The sequence below is a fragment of the Dermacentor albipictus genome, chromosome 3, assembly GCF_038994185.2.
Source record: "Dermacentor albipictus isolate Rhodes 1998 colony chromosome 3, USDA_Dalb.pri_finalv2, whole genome shotgun sequence".
In the NCBI taxonomy this organism is placed as follows: domain Eukaryota; kingdom Metazoa; phylum Arthropoda; class Arachnida; order Ixodida; family Ixodidae; genus Dermacentor; species Dermacentor albipictus.
Genome location: NC_091823.1, coordinates 90,083,069 through 90,098,491, shown reverse-complemented (window position 1 = coordinate 90,098,491; position 15,423 = coordinate 90,083,069). Strand labels below are relative to the sequence as shown.

General features: G+C 52.6%; 1 protein-coding gene across 6 annotated transcripts in view; it reads right to left on the bottom strand.

Moving 5' to 3' along the window:
- The window catches only part of LOC139057471 (transcription factor Sox-5-like), an 884,741-nt gene that overhangs the window by 228,850 nt on the left and 640,468 nt on the right, over positions 1 to 15,423 (bottom strand). The window lies entirely within an intron of this gene.

Sequence of the window (15,423 nt, the reverse complement as noted above, 5' to 3'; positions counted from 1 at the left end):
TGTGTATGGCAAATGAGCATGTATTGCCACAACGCGCGTCAGTAGTCACTGCTAACTATCACAAAACCGGACCGCTGACAGACAAGAAATTTACGGTCTTCACATACACACGCTAGCACGAACGCACGCACATCCCCCCCTCTTCCGCGGCCCCTCTCAACGCCCATCTCTCTCTCTCTCTCTCTCTCTCTCTCTCTCTCTCTCACACACACACACACACAGACACACACACACACACAAACACACACACACACACACACACGCACACACACACACAGGATGCGATTCTGCTGTCCGCTGTGTACACCTCGGTTGCCACCACATTTATCGCTTCGTGTTTTTCAGTCAAGGTCATCGAACCAATGCAGGACATTCAATTCAATTTTATTTCATTTTTACACGTAAGAACTGGAGGAGGCCATAACGAAATGTGAACCTTTGTTCACTTCATGGGGATTGGGGGACCCCTTACGAGGCAGACGGCATGGCATTGCACGTTATTTTTCACGTAAAGAAACGCACTCAATATGCGTAAACACAATTCACACACACACACAAAAAGATATTATATGAGCACATCAAAGCAAAAACAAGAGAAATACAATTGTTCACTAACACACAATACTGAAGACACACGAAGAACATTCTCAATGCTTTCTTACTGGTACACGCAATATCTATTTCATGGTCCAGGACGTAGTTTAAATTGCGGAAGGCTGTGGCATAGCATTTGCTCCCTCATAATTAAACGTGTGTATCCTGTTGTCGGTATTTCGACACGGGTAAGGGTGCATCTTTATTTTAGGCTCCGCTAATGAGCGTAGTTTTCCATCAGAATAATTCAGACTTAGTTAATATCTGAGGGCTAAATTTTATGCATAGAAGCTATAAAGAGAAATTATGCAAAAACGTGTGAAAAGTGTTGCGGTGTGTGCTTTGCACTGTTTCCCAGCTACATGACGGATGGCTTTCTTTTGTAGCATGTGTAATCTAGTTATATTTTATATTTGTTATTGTCTTGGTGCCCCAGACAAGGAAACGGTAGCTTAATTAAGAGAAAAATAATGCATGACATAGTTGGGGTTTGATACTCGTAGGCAGTAAAAAATGTGAAGTGCGAGAAATTAGATGATTGATATGCGTATGCCGCGACAAATTTGATGAAAGTAGACTCCAAGAGTTTTGACGGCATCAACAATCTCTATGGCTCTATGGCGGAATTGCCCAAAACCAATGTGTCCGGATATCAAGAGAAAGCGCTCGAAATCGGGTACTGAAACAGGTGCCGAGAACTGCGGCAAATCTCCGCATATTCCGAAGGTTCGTTGGCACTTGTAAAAGGGCATGCGATCGAGATGGAACCAGGGACGTGCGACGCTCCAGAAGGATGAAAGGAAGTGCCAAGAGAGACGTTATATGCTTGCGAAAGACAAAGCAAAACCGCACACGTCAAAACACTATGCCTGCATGCTCTTAGTTGCACTCGCAAGCGAAGCATGTCCATCCGCCGCGTCAACGCCTCTGTGGCTCCAACAGAGCAGCGAGCGGTGGTGAAAGCACTCGCTCACGTAGAGACAAAAGCGACGGCAACCGAACAAGAATAACCAAAATAAAGAACGCGGCAGCAAGAAAGAGCGGAAACCGGCTCGCACAGAAAGCAGCACTCGGAACTAAAATCCCAACAAATCAAATGACGACACCTTCTTCTTTCTTTTTTTGCGACTACGCTCAGAGAGGAGTCAAGGCAGAGAGTTTGTGAAGAGACAGCGAGAGAGGGTGTATAAAGCTTGGAAGGGGTTGTCATGAGGCTCAAGAAAAAGCGCACCAGCCGCCAGGAATTGCTCGCGCGCAAATGAGCATCGCGAGCGCTCGCACACCGAATGCAGCGGCGGCATTGGGTGTGTGCGCGCGACAGAGACAGTTGGGGAATAGAAGGGGGGGGGGGAGGGAGGGAGAGGGCAGGCGCACCTCCATTAACATATATCGCGCGCCTACGTGTCGACGCGACGCATCGCTGGTCGCGCGGCGGCCGCAACGCTCGCTACCGCTGAGACGAGCACAATATGAATGATGCATCACGAAGACGAAGCAGGCGCGAGAGAGGTAATAGAGAGGGGGGGAAGCCAGGAACAACCGCGGCGACAGGGGCGCACACAAGAAGGAGGAAGCACATCCACAAGACTGTCGGGCGGGCAGGCAGCGTCGCGCTTGCGCACGCACATACGCACACACACGAACATGCTCTGGCAGCGGGGCGACGACGACGACCCTTCGACGGGACCGACGAGCATTGATAAAAGCAGGCGTCGTCACGAGGGAAGCAAGAGAGAAGCGAGCATCGCGCGGTGCCTCTTTCCCCACGAATAATATGGGCGCGCTCCTTCGGGGCCTGTACGTTTCGCATCGCCCTTGTTGGCGGCGGCAGCACCCTCTGCTGCTGCTGCTTCACGCGCACGCACACAGGACCTCGTCGCGGCGGCATAAATCAGCGCAAAATGCCGGCGAAACAAGAAGACCCGCGCGGCTTCTCGCTCCCCCCCCCCCCCCCTCACTCCCCCCATCGTCATCTCGGCGACATCCAGAAGCAGCAGCCGTCAGCAGCCGCCGCCTCCCAAGTGCGCGCGGGATTCCCAGAATCGCAATGCGGCATGGTCCCCTGGAATGCGTGTCGTCGCCGTCGTCTCGCTTCCTCGCCTCTCCAGCGCGAACGTTGTGCATTGCCTCGCGCCCGGTCCGATGCCTCTCTGGCCGCGGCCCCGCCTGTGCATCCTCGCTCCGTTGTGTGTGTGTGTGTGTACGGGAAGCAACATCGCCGGGGTGCCAAGCCGGTCGTAGTCGTAACGTCGCGCTCCAGCGACCAAACCTCGCGATGCGACGCGGCGCCGCCGAGGCGGCGAGAAGAAACGGGTCCCGCCTTTTACCTCAGCTGCGACCCCGACGAACGGACCGCGAAGAGGGCAGCAGACTACCCCGAAGATGGCACGTGAGGAGCACGCCGGGAGCGCCGAATTCCCGTCCCCCTATAGTCTTCGTTTGCCTTCCCGACGCGGCTTTAAGCTTATCGCCGAGCAAACTTTGTATCTCGCATACCTATCTTTCTGTATACTGAAGGAGCCGAAATCACAAAGCATTTTGTTCATAAGTGTCCCATGCTAATGTCTGGCCACCTTCGATAATATGTCCAGCATATTTTCTCTTACGAACAGCTCTAGCATAAGAGGTTCTTGCGAATACGGATCCTGGTGGTGAGTGTCCAATATATGACGAGTAGAGAAGCAATGTCATCCGTATAGGAGAAACGTTGCTTCTCTTTACGGGACGACAGTAACAGAAAACATTTCGGTAGCTTATGGCGCATTCCAATGAACGGAAAGGAGCACTTGAAGCTGCTGAGTTAAAAACAACTGCAAGTTCAAAGTGCTCATTTTCATAAAAGCGGCCATGCAAAAAAAAAAAAGAACGTGCGTTTTGTGTTGAAGACACCTTATACGGTTTAAATACCTGTTTTATATTCTGCTTTGCATAAAAGCCTCGGCGTGACAGTGCACGGTAGGTTTGTCGTTAACCTCGGCGTGACTTCTACGACAACGTACGCGATGTAGGAGATATGGGAGCGAAGAGGAAAGACGGAAGGCATGCAGGACAGGTCAGGCGTTTGCTCAGGATGAACGACAGGAGCCGTCAACGAGCGACGCGGCGCGCGGTCCGAAGTGCTGGCGCGCGACGATCTGGAGCTGCACACTCTGATCAATCACCGTAGGGCGATATTCAGGCACTATTGAGGCCCACACGCAGGGTCCAGGCTTCTAAACAATTTAAACTACCTCGTGCGAGGTCATGGACCTAAAGAAATTAAGCGAAGCCTACAATTCTACCGAACACCGTTAGGGATCGAGCTTCGACGCATACATTATATACACTTTTGGATAGGACGCGTCAACCAAACCGCCTAACATCATCGCAGGAATGCGAGATATTTCTGACCGAAGAAGCGCCTCCATTTTCACTTCCTCGCCGACCGGCCTCTGAATTGCGCTCGACCAGCCACCCAGGTCCATAATAACAGCCCAACTCTGGCTTCAAACAACCGAACGGAAAGAACAATAATAATAATAACAACAAAAAAAAACGAAGATGGTATCTCCAAAAAGACCTCCGGGATTTGTCTTTTTTACCGTTTGTATACTTTTTTTTAAATTCCACATACAAACGCGAGGAGGCCGGAGCTCCGCCGCGTTGGAGCGAGAAGTAATTAATCTAATTGCCGCAATACGTCAACCCGCGGCTGAAGCTTTCTCGCGGGGCTGATAGCGCGAAGCGGAGAAGCGGTAGCTATATACGGCGGCGGTGTTCAGACGCGCTTTTCGCTGCTCCATCAAATCACTGCGGGGGAAAGAGAAGAACCGGGGGGGGGCGAGGGCAGGAGCCGATGCGCAGCGTTATAGGCAAGCGTGTATACATAAACTGTGGCCGGAGGACGAGAAACGGGGCAGGTCCGCGGGCTCGACCAACCGGTCGAGTTGACAAGAATAGAGGTCCACTAAGATGAAGAGAAGGCGAAACAAGCTGTGTGTGTGTGAGAGAGAGAGAGAAGGGGGCTGGGGGAGAGGGATAAGGATATAGGCTTTTCTCTGCGTATACACACGTGAGGCGGAAAAAAGAAGTAATAGCAAACCACACCGGATTCACCTTCGGGCTGATAAACGGCCACGCTAGATAAGTTGCGACTTAACGATTCACTCGCACTGTGTATACGAACGTTGTCGAAAGCGTCGGAGCGGAAAGCAAAGCTTGCAGCCAGGTGCACCTCCCGTTCTGATAATTCTTACGACGCTCCGAACCACCGTACCCCGTTTGAACCACTCGTTCAATTTGCCACGCTTGTTGTACGGTTTCATTTTGGGCCTGGGCTACGTGTAGGACCAGCAAAGAAAAAAAAAGAAGATATATATTGAGAGAGTACAGCCACGATGCTGCATTTAAGCCTGATAAATCTGTAATCTGGGCAAGACGAATTGTTCTTCCTCTTGAAGAGTCCAGGGAATGTCGCTCTTTCAGGCTGCCAGATGCACGGACTTCATTACGAGTAATCGGCCGGTCGTGTCAAATGCGTAGGTGCTCGTTTGCTGAGATTCGGGTTACAAGCGGGACGGTGTGCTTATCATTTAGACTTGCCAGATGGCTGCCGCTGCCCACTCCACTCTGATAATGCGGCGTACATTCAAACTTATAGGAAGCACCTAGCTACTATTGGAGTACAGGCTGCAGCTCAGCACTTGCATGGAATCTTCCAGAATTGTCTTTCTTTCATGTATATGTGCGCAACGTATAACATTAGCCGCGTCTATCCAATAAAGCACACAAAGCACGAGAATAATTACTACTTCTTAAAAATCAGATCGTCCCGCTAGCTCAATGTGCACAACGTCCTTTCCCCAACAAGCAAAGATGACCGCTGCATGCAGTACATGCACAAACAAGGAGGCCGAATTCGCAAAGCTTTCATTCGTAAGTGCTATTTGCCATTGATGCCTTCGATAATCATACCTCCAGCACCAGCATTGTCTGGAATTTGTTCTTACGGACTGTTATGTATATTAAGAGCTTCTTGTGTATACCGGCGAAGATTCATGAACCACCTCGTATGCCAGATTCCAAGTGCCACCTCGTGTGCCACATGCCCAGATCTAAATACGGGCACAAGAGTTTCGTAGAAAAACGACCTTGTCTCACAGCATGCGATATGCCCTGCAAGACTCCATGGGAGAGCCCGCAGGAAACAAAACGGTGCAGAATGCGCTGAGCATTTCCATCTGTTACAGATGGCACAACCAGATAGCCGGCAATATGCTCCGAGCAAGAACGCAGGCTTGTGAACTGTTCCAACGTCGGATAACAAAAGCCTCTCGCGTATATGTCTTTCCACTTTCCTTCTCCCTAACACGCAATCCCTCTTAGTAAATCCGTGCACCGCTTCGGAAGCGTCAAATAGCGTCGACCAATCAAAGGCCGAATTCACAAGGCTGTTCTCTCGGAAGGATATTTCGTGATTGCTTCAACGGAGCTTGTGCGTTGACCAGTCACGCCAGCCGACAGTAAGGCCTGCCTTTCAGACGTGCACTTTTCCGACGTGAAAAGACGGCTTACAATTTGAACACCCCGTTCGCTGTCGCACTGCCGTGCTTCTCCAGCGGTGCACGCTTTTATCGGCGCAGGACCGAGCTCGCCGCCCAGGGCGCTTCGGCAAGCGCGCGGCAGACAAAGGCTACAGCCGTCGCCAGAAGGTCTGGGGCCGTGTCGGGCCGCCGATTGCCGGGAAGAAAAATCGGCCCGCCAATGTCTCTCGCTGTAGGAGGGACGGGCTCCGTTTACGAGCCGCAACAGACCGCGGCGAGCAATGAGAAGAAGCAGCGGCAGCATGCCGCAGACCCACCGCCAGACCAGCCGTAGTGAGCGCGCCCAACAACGACTGGTCTTTGAGACAAGCGTCGGGCCCCGATGCCGCGCTCGGCGCAGCTATAGAGTGCTCTGGCGCAGCCGCGCCGCAGGCACTCTTCTCTGTTTGGCCGCACGCGAGCACACACACACACCCGAGTGGAGTATTGCGAAGTCAGCGGCAAGGGCCGGAGCGCATGGGAATAAAAGCCGACCTCGGGCCAGGCCCGTCGCACCAGGAGTTTCGCCGCAGACTACGACGGGCGGCACACATATGAAGTACATATGTATATGCCCGAAGGGAATGATGGAAAGGCCGTTCGAGAACTTTCGAACACTTTTTCGTTCTTATAAGGGAGAGGTTTGTTGCTTCCTTCATGTACATCCTGAATCTCAGAGGCGGGCCTTATATACCATCCTTACGTTGCTCTAAAGCATTGTGGGGAAGGTAAGGTAGGGTGGTCATTCGCGGCGCTTCACGAGTGCTTATCAGCAGCGCTGCCAAGTGCTCCTGTTTGCTCATTGGCGAGCACCTTTGGTGACAAAAGACAGAGACCCCTCAGTTACGGGCTCCTCCTGACCCACGGAACCACCACGCCAACTTGGCAAGGCGATATCCTATATATACTGCCATGAGGAGTGACTTCATGCACTGGATGTTGAGAGGCTATAGACAATCAAAGAGGAACGCTGGTAGTCTAGCAGTGACGGATGTCCCTTTAAGGTTTCAGGCAATACGTCGTTTGTAAAAGAAGCGTGTCTCGGAGCATGGTGTTCTAACTGGTCAGGGTAGCCTCCAGCGCATCGCCGCACTAAGCACCGGCACTGGCAGACGCGCCCTAACACTGACGGCACATTAAGGTTTCAAATAACGGAAGTTCGCGAGCTTGTCAGTCGGTGACGTTGGCGTCACCGACTGACATGAAGGTTTCATACTCTCTCTTCTCCCCTCTCTCTTTTCTAGAGCGCGGTTAATTCGACGCACCAGATGTGCCGGCACGTCTGTCTGTGAACGCGCGTGAGAGTGCTTATACGCCACTCAGACGGCTGTTTCAGGCTTTTCGTTATCGAAGATTAACTGTTTATCAAGCGATATAACAGACAGCAACAGGTGCAACAAAGATCTTTATAGGCGGTGCGCTCTCAAAACTACAAACTTGGCATGGAAACACTCTTAAGTCGCTGTAGTAAGCACATAGTCCCTACTTTATCCTTTTTTTTTAACAGCCAATCTTTCTCAAAGTCGGAGCCAACTGAGCCAAGCAGCTGTAAGTAGCAAAAGCTTCGCCGTTAAAATGCCCGCTGCTGAAACAAAGGCTCCCCAACGTCAAGCGCCAGAAGATGGTGCCAGGTGGGACAGCACCCAAAAGAGAGGTCGCGGAGTTGCATCATTTCTGAACGAAGACAACACTGTTTCATTTAGCCTTTCGCCATCAAACTTCCCGCCCAAATGAAATAAAATAAATTAAAGAAACGACAAACTATTCATCGCACGCAGCATACATGCGAATTCGCATCATGTTGCTCCGACGAAAGATAGCAAAATTTCGCGGAGACGTTCTTTGTTCCGCTGCGCTTTCGCGCGAGCGCATTTTCACTAACCGCAAACTGCGCTCCCATTGTTGGTCGCATGAACGACGGACTCCCCGCTCACAGCCGAGCAGGACCGCCGAAAGTCGCATCGCACCATTGTTAGGCGCCAGCTAAGGGCATATCGCTAAGGTGCGACAGTGCGCCTGCCCCCTACACGCCGCGCACGCGGCCGGTCCATATTGCGACACGGAATGTACGCTGGATGGCCGAAAATACTACCCTCCCTACCGAGGGGACGTACACAGAGACCGAAACGAGGACTGCGCGCGCGCGCGCGGTGCGTGCGTGCGTGCATGTGCGCACGTGTGTGTGTGTTTCCTGTTTCACGCAGTACACAACACGAGCCCCTGCAGCTGTTTTCATGAAAGGAGGACGCGGGTTGCGGGAAGGGGGAGCATTTCTGCACTTCTCGGAGGCTTACATCACCCCCGCGAGGCGTCAAAGAGTTGAGAGACTCATTTGGGCGGTGATGGATGCGCGCTGCTTGGGTAACGGCTGTGCCTCCCCCTCGCGCTCGAACCGAGCCACCGCCCGCGGCATTCTCGAGCGATTCCTCCAGGACTATGGACATTCCGTGCCCCGAGCGTGACGCCGCCGATGGCTCGCTGACTGCGTGCCCTACATCGGCCGTGCTCATCAAATGGCGCGCCTCCACGTGTCGTCGACGCGCTAAACTGCGCAGACTCTCGACCCCGCCCACGGCCTCTCCTGTCGTAGGTTAGAGCACGTCGTGAAAGGGTGGTGTCATCGATGCTGCGCTGCGCTTATATATTTACTCATGAACGCAAACTTCACGAAAAAGCATGCCCCTTGACTACCTTCCTCATGTGTGGTGGCCCCTTTCAGCATCCTTTTACCGTCGGCCTCGTACGGCATACTACTGACAAAACACACACAGACACACGCACGCACACACACACACACACACACACACGCGCGCACACACACACAAACACACGCACGCGCGCACACACACACACACAATGGGAATGAACAGTCGCTTCTTTGTTTAGTGCTTGGTTAGCCAGTACTCAACGCATTACAAAATGAACGAACAACAACTAACCGAACTTCTCGTTGTTCTCCTGAACTTGGGCCAGTGGCCCCACACCTTCAACTTTGATCGAGGCACAGACTTATACCTCGGCGGGACCGTGCGGTCACGATTTGCGCCGCGACTGGAGGTAACGCCTCAACACTCGAGCACAAGGCACGTACAGCACGTAACAGATTCACCGGCTGCACTTGCAAGTGACTCGCTGCGAATTCAAAGCTACTTCGTGCTCAGCCTCAATTATGTCGACCTGAGACCAAGGAGGATTTCGAATGCCCCCGAGCAGCACGGGAAAGCGGATTATATTGAGGATTACTGTGGCTCCAGTACGTGCCCTGCAGGCGATCAACGATGGCTGTCTGGTTAAGAAAACTACTAGATGTGTAGTCCTGACAAGATGAGTTTCCGCTTGGACAATAACGGCGTACACACGCAGGATCATTCAAATATCCGTTATGTCTTTTTCTCCGTTTCACGGTTAAGAAACAGAATACGGTTTTCAAGTGCGCAAGAGTACGCGTCCACAGCAATGCCCACTGAAGCTGCAGGAAAGAGGTACGCATGCAGTGCACACTGGCACCTGACTCCTGCACAGATCGCGCTCCCGTCCTTCGACCGCTGCAAAAGACGAAAGCAACGAACGCAAGAAGGGAAGGGGGAAGTACAAGTCTTTTCATCGAACGTCGAACAACCGTCGCCACGGTGCCGAACGACAACCACAAAACACAGTCCCGCGGCCAAAGACGTATACACAATGTATGCGTTTTCGCTAATGCCTAACCTTCGCCTACAGACCCTCGAAGGACGGAGCAGTTAGAGGCACGGAACAGCGCGGCTTATATGTAAGCGCGCACGAAAGCGTACCCTGCCCGTGTCCCGGCACAGGCTGTAACTGTTGCTCGCCCTGCAAACGCACAGCGGAAGGCGGGCGGCTAATCCCCAAAGTCCATAGCTCCGACAGGCTATCACTCCAAGTTGTCAACGCAAAGCAGCTGAAACGAATGGGCCGTTGCCCTTTGTTCCTCCACTTTTTCCCCTTCGTCTCCACGCATTGTCGAACAAGAATCCGCGCAGCTCGATCGTGACTGTTGCACGGTCGAGAAAGAGCAGGCGGAGGCAACACTGGAGGCGATAACGGAAGAGCGAGCGACGACGAGGAGTTCCGCCGCGAGCTCCAATTTCGTCATCTCGCAGGCTTTTTTCACTCCCCCGAGGCGCTTGCCCTCGCCGTAATTGCGTGCAGCGTATGCGCGGGCAGTACGCCTGGCGTACGTCCAACCGGGAAAGGAGAAAGCATTTGATCTGGGTCAGCAACTGCCGATGTTTCGCGCTAACGAATGTCGATCCGATCTCCGCTCCGCCGTTCCTTTTGTTGCCACCAGCACCTCCCCACCCTCCCCCCCACTTTTATACTGCACGATAAGAGCCGCCTCTTCCTCGCGCATATCCCTCAGCCCTTCCCGCCAGACACAAGAAACCAGCGAAACGACACCGTCTGAGATCTCTTCTTTCCGGTTATGCTACGCGAATTAACATTATTTGTTCAGTCCCCCCCCCTTTTTTTTTTGGCACAAGTTTCCGAGTTTTCAGCGTCACACCGCTGGTCCTTCATTCCCCGCAAAAGACGAATACATACCGCCATGCGTGACTTAGTTGTAACTTAACTGTAAGTTTGTGCCTTCTTGGAGTCGGAGGTGTGTACCGTGGTAATACTTAGGAAAATCTGCCACCTACAAAGGCACTTCTTTCAAATGTAGCAACTGTTATCAGGACCCTCGCAAACAGATGTTTAGGCGCTGCTGCGACGACGTCAGCGACTAGGGTCATTACTTGAATTGAATAAATAAATAGGAACCAGTAGGACGGTTCACCGTAGATTCCTTTCCTTCATTTCCCTTGAAGCATGCCCTTAGCGACCTTTTGACGCGGTTTCTTTTCGATATCACCACGTTCGTGCCAGCAAGGGTCAACAAAGTTCTCATAGTAAAGCTTAGTGAACTGCAGGGCCGCGATTTCGCTGAGAGCAAGAGCATTCAAGCCCGCCTACACGTTCTCTGGAACTCCAGTATACAGTAGGCACTGCTCTGAACTAACGGATGCCGCGGAGCACAGCGCGTGCGGAGAGCTCGTATTTCGCGACGTCTTTGTGGCGGCTTATCGAGTCGGCGGTATACTAGCGCCGTCACCACCAGAAGACCGGACGCCGTTACGTCCAAAAAAGGCTTCCCGAAAAGACGGCTCTATCTAATCTCGCAACCGAGAGAAAGAGAGAGAGAGGTGCTTTTCTTTTAGCGATTGCATCCTGCGACCGGGGGTGTGCAGCCGCACCGCCACGTCACGCACACGCCGCTCACAAGAGTAGGCCCGGCTTTGCCGAGCGACTGTATACTATAGATATGCACGCCCCCGGGTAGAAGTTCTCCCTGCGTCTAACAAAATAGTTTTTCTTAACGTACGCGTCTTGAGCCACTCTTACACTCATTAAATAAGTTTTCTCTCTCTCTGAGTCAATGCCCTGAAGTAAAAGCCAGAAATTGTACACCTGATTAACCAGCGGAGATCGCGCGAATGATACGTATGCATTTGCGTGCTCGCAAAGGTAAAGGGTGCTTTTTTCGAACAGCGTCGCTTTTTAGGCCAAGGAAGACTGGCGCGATCACCATCATGGGATTCAATCAGGGAAATCTCTAGGTGGCGGATTCGATAACATGGAAGGACTGCACGGCGTCCACAAAATTTCAATCCAGTACTCCCCCCCCCCCCACCCCCCCACCTCGTATTTTCTTCAATGCATGGATAGGCATTTCCGGTCATCTGTGTTCCACTGCCACGGATGTGCAAGAGAAGGAAAATACAGTTTCTAAAGTCAGTTCCACCGACCGCGATAGCAAAATCTCATAAAATCGTAGCTGACACGATTTTTTTTTCACGCGTGTTCTCACCACGATATCGAAAAAATAAAACAGACCAGGGCCCCCAGCTTGAAGCACTTAAAAGCATCCAAGCATCTCAAGTGATACACGAAATGTTGGTCCCAGCCCACGTGCGGCGCTGTGCTTTCACAGGAGTAAACAACTCGTACAGCTGCTATATCGTTCACAAATTACAAGCGACGGTTTGTCACAGTGTAGCGTCCGACGCTCACTATTCCTGCCACGTGAAAATCCACAGCTGCCGAAGGAGGAGAAGATCACGAAACGCGTCATGACATGAAGACATGGACTGTTGATTTAGATCCGTACAGCAAGGACAGACGTGGCCTTTAAATATCATACCGAAGGCACTCAAAGTCTTCAAATACAAACGTTCCGTGTATATGAACGTTTCCTACCCGACTAGACATATAATCAAGACTCGGCTCCCTCCGCAATGAACGATATGCGAAATTCCGTAAGCAGGCTTTCCCACAGGTATAACTTGAGGTAAGCAAGATGGCCGCGTTACCGCAAGTGTAGCACTGTTAAAGCACGAGGCACGCGTTCTGAAAGTTTGCACATCGAAGGGAACGAAGGGCAGAAGGAATGATGACACCAGTCCAAAATTTCGACACCTTCATCACGGTCCCAGCGCGAACGAGGTCAGCGGAGAATGCGTGCGGAGATGCGCACTTGCAGGATTTGCTCGCAATGACAGGCTCTTCCCGGCCGTGCATTCGTCCTTGATCTCGGTCGGTGAGCACGAGCTTCAGAGTATCTGTCATTCACAAAGTGTTCGCACTTCTGCTGTGCTGTCTGTGAAAGGTGCAAAAATGAATCGCGCCTATGTACACGCGTTAACGCCCACAGCGTAAGCCTTTGATGCATAGACGCGTAGAGGTGCGCTCGCGCTTTTCGATGCCCCAGTAGCCTGCCGCCGCCACGCACCGGCACTATAAAACGCCGACGCGTTCGGGTGGCAAAACAAAGGAAAACTGCGCGCGTTCGAAAAGCGGCGGCCTTCGCGAAGCACGCACTATTAGAGCGGCGCGCGAGACAATGCAAGGCCGAACCGCAGCTGCCGCCACCACCCGCATTTGTTCGCGTCGAACGCCGCCGCGGGCCGCTAATCACTTGGATCGAAGCACGCCATTACTGCAAGTTTTCACCATTTCTTTCCCGGTGGTCAAGCGAGAGAGAGAGTGAGAGAGAAACGAAGGAAAACGCACGCCACAAATCGCCACCGCGAGCGCCGTGCGACGCGCGCATGCGGGAGAAGCCGGTCCCACATGCAAAGACATCCTCGGGGCTAATTATTTCAAGGCCGCGTAGCGGCTATGTAGCGTCGAGGACAATCAGAATAGCCGTGCATCGAATCCGTCGTCGCCAAGACTGTGTAACTGCGTTCGTGTGTGTGAGTATACGCGCCCTCGTGCGTACGCATTTAGCGGCTGTTGCGTGCGCATAGGAAAACAAAAGGGGAAAAAATTAAATAACGCGCGCACGGCTGATTGTGTGCGTGGGTTGACGGCGAGCGGTTGTGGCGAGCGCGCGCAGGCGGACGAGGAGCCTGGCGTGTCTTGCCCGAGGGCTCCCATTCTTGGGCGTCGTGCAAATCGCCTATGCAAGCACCCCTCCCCTCCCCCCCTCCTCGCCCCTCCATATATGCGCTCCCGACGATGTGTTTGCACAAGAGCGTTCAAATGTCGTTATTCTGAGCCACGCACGTCAACGGCCATCAATCAGCCGAGATAAATAGCCTGCCGATGGACGCCACTGCTTTAGGAACCGAGCGAATATTAAATGTGCCAATCGCCGTATAGCGTAAATGACTGTCTCGTTCAGCGAGTGCCTGCCATAAATTGAATGCGACGAGGTCAGTCGGAAATGTCGCCTTCGAAGACGTGGCGCTACGAGTGGTTTCGGTGAATTGAAGAGAACCGAGGGTCTTGCGAGCGTCGCGTTATGTTGCGCAAGCACGCTTCGAGTTACGGCTGAAGGAGAAAGGCGTGTGAAACAGACAACAGGTGGTTGGTCAGACGACACGTTATTACCTTCCGGCTGCTCACGGCTCTTGTACCAAAGAAAAGGGGAACAAAGAGAAAGAAAAAAACTTCTCTCTGTATATATTACATGATTGGCGAAGTTTCTCATGCTTATTCTCAACGACTGCACACACGTTAAAGTCCGCGCAGCTATCACAATTGGTGGGCAGCAGGCGTGTGCACCGATGAAGCTACAGCGACGACAAGTTTTCAATTTCCGCTGACTGAACTTAACAAGGAAGTGGCGATTTTTCAACTCGTAATGTACAAAACTCACCACATTCATAACAAAAATGAAGAAGCAGAAGCAGAAGAAGAAGAAGAAGAAGAAGAAGAAGAAGAAGACGGAGAGAGGCACTGCCGGTCAGCGAAGCGCACATAGCATTCATTAATGAAGACACGCGCGCGCCGACTTATAGACTGAAGCTAAGCGCACGCGCGTTCGTCTCCGAAGTATATAGGATCATACATAATGCATGCCTAACAATTGCAGCGTGCGCACACGCCGATCGCAGAGAGAGGGGGAGAGAGGGAGACTTCTCCGCTGCTGGTCACGACCGCGCTTTTTGATATCGTCTACTTGGAATCTTTTCCTTATTGGTGCGCTTATCAGACGACTCGAGTTCCTCCTCCTCGATCATTACGAGGGACTCGTTCTGCAAATAAGGCTCCGCGCGCAAGCAACGCACTTCCCATTGTGTTTTCCGCTTGAACTGGTCGCCGGTGGCGCGCGCGATCGACAGAGAAGCCCAGAAGGACAACACCGGGGCCGCGAAAGACATCTTCAAGTCAAGCGTGATAGCGAAGTAGGGTGGGCGCCTCCTTCAATACGCCGGCCACGGCGCCGCGTCGGCGTATCCCCCAAGTGCGATGCGCCGCGGCGCATTGCAACATGATGGCGTCATTAGGGCGCCTATATCGCAGGGACTTCTTCCACCAATCGGCGCAGCCCATCAGTGCGCGAGTGATGTCATTATCTCGCTGGCTTCCACGTTGCCACCGTTCATTTGTCACCCGCCTCCCACGGCCGCCCCGCGCTGAGAGCGAAGAGATGCGCTGGCCACACGAGACACGTGGGGTACGATGAACTGCGATATAGGAAACGGCGAGGTCTGCAAGTGGCGCACAGAGAGAGAGAGACAGACCTCGATGGTTGCAGCGCGGATGGCCACTGCGAAACGCCGATGCAACAACGCGTGCACTCTCTCGAGCACCCAGCACGGGTATCGAACGTGCGAAGCCTACGCGATTAGTGAGTCTAAAATTTAGTTATGTAGTGACTTCGCAGAGTGAGTGACCTCCGCAGTGTGACTGAAGCGCCGTTGATGTTTGGATGCATTCTTGCAGCTCCTGTCGAATTAAGGAGTTTTGAAGAACACGC